The 4,803-nt window shown below is 49.7% G+C and overlaps 1 protein-coding gene across 2 annotated transcripts in view; it reads left to right on the top strand.

Annotated features, from left to right (window-relative positions):
• Positions 1-1,331: 1,331 nt before the first annotated feature.
• The window catches only part of SEPT11 (septin 11), a 25,531-nt gene continuing 22,059 nt past the window's right edge, over positions 1,332-4,803 (top strand). Inside the window, exon 1 of one of the 2 annotated variants that reach the window (XM_009578165.1) lies at positions 1,332-1,350. The gene's annotated coding sequence lies outside the window, so the exon portion shown is untranslated. Of the gene's footprint in view, positions 1,351-2,871; positions 2,880-4,803 lie in introns of those variants that run through there. The other variant, XM_009578166.1, reaches the window with a different exon arrangement.

Genomic DNA, 4,803 nt, shown 5'->3' with positions numbered 1-4,803 from the left:
CACTTTTACTCCAAATAGAAAGGTCCGTGGTTTTTGGAAACCTATGGAGGAAAATGTCTTTTATGTCAGTTCTTGGCATAAATGGAAATGTTAGTGCTCTGAGCTTGCGCTGACCTTTAGCCAAACATTTTGCCTGGAAGACAAATGTTCTTTCCCACTCTCTACAGCCACTTCTGACTTGTCAGATTTTGCTGACTTCCCTCTTCCTAGAAGAATGCAACTGTATCCTTTTTCTCCATCCTCCTGCTGAGTTGCTGCAGCTTGCCAATGTAAGCAATTCCCCTCGCCTCCCCGCCAGCGTGCCTTGGAGGCGCGGGAACAGCGGCTCTATCGGCTGCAGGGAGCGTTTCTTTGCCGCGTGGCAGGGGCTGTGGCTCGCAATTGCAAGTCGCTGGCAACCAGGATATTTGGCGTTAGATGTCAGGGAGATGGGCCTTGTGCTTCCCACCCCACGCTGCATCTGTGCCGGGGAAGCTGAGATTGGGGCAGGGCTTTGGCTCTGGTGGATTTTCTTCTGGCAGGCATGGCCTGTTTGGGCTGCACCTGGGCAGGGGCTGGCTTGGGATGCCTGCTCGCTGTCCCTGGTATCATCCTGCGATTCATTTAGGGAGCCAGCCTGGATGTTTCCTTTCCCATTACTTCTGCGTATTACTATTTGTACTTACTATTGCCTGCGCTAATGTAAGCGTGTCCAGAATCAACCAGTTTCTAAGGGCGTTTCTTCAGGGGAACCCCTTGCTTCGTCTCGCTGGCAGCCCCCTTTGGCTGGTGATTCCCCAGACAAAATCTCATGTGTCTGTAGAGCAGTAGTCTGTGCGAGGAGGGGCAGCACGAGAACCACACCTACCCTTCCCCGTCTGCTGCTGCCGGGCGCTTTGTTGGCCAAATGGCTTCTAGCCTTTCTTCTGCAAAATAACCTTTTCTGCTATCCCAATTCTCCGGGATGAAAAGGAAAAACCAGCACATTCAAGGACAGCCTTTTTGTGTTCCCTGTGACCTCCATAGTTATGGAGCGATGGAGCCAACTGTGGCATAACACTTTGTTGACGTTATTTCTTATTACTGGGAGTAGGGAGACCTTGCCCCTTGGTATTGTTTTAGACATTGCTGGTGGGCTGGGGCAGGGGGCTTAATGAAGCGCACTCTATTGAGAAGCTGTGTGCCCCTAAGCAGCCACAGCTGGTGCCCGCTTTTATCCAGGAAGAACAAAATAGTTTACTGAGGTCCAGCCCTTGGGGGCAATAGCTGCAGCTGTGAGTCATTGTGGGCTGGTGGCAGGGCGGGAGGCATAAGCCATCCTCTCTGATGCCTACCTCTCTGATGAATCCTCATTGCTTGCTCGACACATTAATCTACCGAATGAGGATATGTATTCCAAAGGGGTCTGCTCTCCCTGTTGAGAAAGAAGGGAAAAAAATAAAGGGGGGGAAAAAAAGAAAAGACATCCCAGACTTCAGTAGCTTGCGGAGACATCTGCCCGAGTCTGCAGCCAGCCAGCCAGCAGCAGAAGCATGGAGACAGGAACTCCCCCTCCTCTGCTGGTGACACTGATGGTTATCCTAGCCTAAAACAACAACAAAGAAGTCCTTCCTTTCTTGATTAACTGATTGATAGCTATGGCCTGTTTTCTTGTGGCGTGACTGCATTAGCTAGGGCAAGGAGGGGAAAGGAGTTTCCTTTTGTGTTCCCCCCACACTATTATACTTGAGTTCCCTTCTCCAAGAATCAAGGGTTTAACCATCACTTAAGTCAGTATAAGGAAAGGGGTGGGGGTTGTGGGTGCTGTTTCAAGGAACTTCAACAGTGAGCTTGGCTCTGGCGTGGGCACTGGGAATACTTTGTGCCCTGCTGGCAGAGACCCCGGCTGTCAGGTTTAACACAGGGAGAGTGTACAATAGATCCATCTCTTGCTGATTACTCTTTGCTTCTGTGCTCATTGCTTTTTACTGAGCCACCTTTTTGTCTGAGCAGACTAAAGTATCTCTGAAGTCCCTGCCTTTGGATGCAGCATCTAAGATTACTTCAGAAATGCAGGAACGTGCGCCTAGTAATGAGGCAAAAATGTAGCTGGCCTGAGCTGCGGACAACAATAAAAGCTTTCAGAATTTCTTAAAGGTGCCTCCGAAGTCGTGTGGCCTCAAATAACTAAACACTTGATTCATATTTGTGGTTGAGCTCAATATTTTGCATACCAGCGTTTTTCCCCTCTTGAATTTGAGGTTCGTTTTTGTTTTCTTCGGAGGCTGTGTGAAAATGACCCCCAGCTGCCAGGAGCAGTGGGCCAGGAGGGGCTGAAGGGGAATATTTTGCCAGCAGCCTTAAAGCAGAAGGGGCTCAGCCAGGAGCTTGCTTGGGTTGACGGAACAGCCGTTGTCATAGTTAAGTCCTGAGCGAGGAGAGCAGACCGGGGCAATAAATGCAGGCAGACCCTCAGTCCTCAGCCTTTTGGGAATGACACTCTTTTTTTTTCTACCTAGGAGAAGGGCAACTTTGCTTTATGTCAGATCAGCTACCAGACACCTTCTGAAGTGTAAGGACATGGCTCTGCTTTGTGCTGCCTCTGCAGAAGTAGTGCATTTCTAACATGGCACCCACCTTTATATCCACCTCCCCATCTGCACACAGGCGTACTGTTGCTGACTCCAATGAGGACAATAAGTTTCCCCTTATTCCTGCTAGCTCTGCCAAGCCACTGTGGCTTAGGAGGAATGAGCTGATTCTTTCCTTGCACGTGCCTCGTCAGCCAAATTGTTCTATAAAGCTTCACTGAATTACATCCAGACAAACCCACTGTTTGCCACAGAGCATCCGTTACAGCATTGCTTGACCTATAAAACTTTTGCCACCAGGAGCTATGTATGAAGAAAACCAGATCCAAAGTAGACTTGACAGGGCTCTGAGATTGCAAACCCTTTCTTGTTTTTTGCAAGGCATTTTTTTTTTTCTTAAAATGAAGAGCACTAGGACGTGGGGTCCTGGCAATTAATCTCTTTATAGTGATGGTACGTAGTAGATGCTGTGCCTCTGGCGGCCTGTCTCTGCTTTACTTACCCCTTCCCTTACCCTGAGGGAGGTAAAACCCGCAGCTGCGATAACAGCATCTGAAAGATTGTTGTTGACCTAAGAAATATCATCCGTGGGATGCCTTGTAGGTCACTCTGCAACTGTAGTTTGTGTAGGGGTTAACATAGAGCTCTGGAGGTTCAGAATCGCTTCCCGCTCACACGGATGGTATGTGAAGAGGGAGGGACGATTTGCCCTACAATGCGGCGTTCAGTAAAGGAGACATGACCGTGGCTAAAGGAAGAGTTTAAAAATTAAGAGTGCTCTTGGGATGTCTTAAGCTCTCTGATACCTGAGAACATCGAGACACCCAAGTCCAGCAGCCTATCTGGTGCAAATCGGCTGATCTTTGTAGAAGTCTGTGGAGCTGCAGTTTTACTCATGCTGATCTTGTCTATAGCTCCTGAAGCTGCAAGCAAGGAGAGGTGCTTGGCAAACATGTATTCTTTTAGCGTGCTTGTAAGAGGTCGGATTCAGTGACTTCTCTGTGCGTTAATAAGGCATCTCGTAGGACTGTGTTACTGTGTGTAACAGCTGAGGAGTTGTTCTAGTCCAGGAGTGTATTGAGGTGCAGTATTGAGGAAAGAGAGGAGTTGTGCTGAACTCAAAGGCATGTTGAGCTCTGCTCATATTCTGAGGGAAAATGAGGAAAACCCTTGGGAAGAAGTCGGTGAGGCAGGGTGATGATACGCCTTTCCACGTGGGGTGAAGTGCCTGGGCAGCACTGCTGCCTTCCTCTGGAAGAAGAACCCTGTGGCAGGAGGAATAAATCAATGCTTGTAGCGTTGCTCCCCTGGCTTGTTGGGTGCACACGGGGACTCTGGGCTTGTCTCTGTGGGGCAGGAGCTTTCGCCTGTGTCAGCCTTTGACCACTCTTCAGCTGGAGGCACCCAGTTCACAGAGGGATGACTCGCTTGAGATCAAAACCCAGCCTACTGACTCTTCTCAGGAGCTTGTCACGGCGATTCGCAGCCAGAGCAGCGTGGCCATCTGACTTAGCATCCCGTTGTTTTTAAAACACTTCTGTTTTGCCAGATTGAATGCGTGAATCACTTGCCTGTTCAGCCGATTATACACTGAGCAATCATGCTTGTGCTCTCCAGCAGAGGCTTCCTTTCCATGTGGATAAAACCTGAGCATGAGCTACTGTTGAGTTTGTAGTGGTTTCAGTCCTTGCCCCCTCCCCAGGCAGCCCGAGGGCTGAAGACTGTAGCACTGTTGAGTTAATAAAGCCAGAACTTCCCAGTCCAATGCAATCGGGCTAATTGGTAAAATTGCCCATTGTGGTTTTGCTGATTGGCATTTTTGGCAGACCTGTGCCTTGGCTAAAGGGGCCACAGAGCCTCGGGGGGGGGGGCCTGCAGCTTCCAGCCTGCTGTCCAAACCTCTCCAGTGGGCATAGCAGAGAAAGGGGGCCGGGTTTTTCTCCTTGTGTCAGCATCCCTGTAGTTACTGAGCAGTAGTAAGCTATCCCCTAGAAGAGGGTGAAAGCAAGAGCAGAGGCCTGGCTGCGGCAGTAAGAGGTTATGCAGTGTGCGCACCTCCCTTTAATCCTTCTCAGAGAGGAGCACTCGCTTGCGTCTCCCCCCCCCCCCAAAAGTGCTGCCTCTCCCAGTCCATCTGCATGCACTGGAACTGGCTGTTATGTTGCACGATGCTTTCATTTGTGTGTGTGGAGGGAGATATTTAGAAACTCTAGTCCCTTTAGCTCTCCTGCCTTGTTCAAAATGCGTATCTGCG

This window comes from Fulmarus glacialis, unplaced genomic scaffold (genome assembly GCF_000690835.1).
Source record: "Fulmarus glacialis isolate BGI_N327 unplaced genomic scaffold, ASM69083v1 scaffold735, whole genome shotgun sequence".
Lineage (NCBI taxonomy): Eukaryota > Metazoa > Chordata > Aves > Procellariiformes > Procellariidae > Fulmarus > Fulmarus glacialis.
Note: the sequence above shows the minus strand (reverse complement) of the source record. Positions and strands in the feature narration are given on the sequence as shown.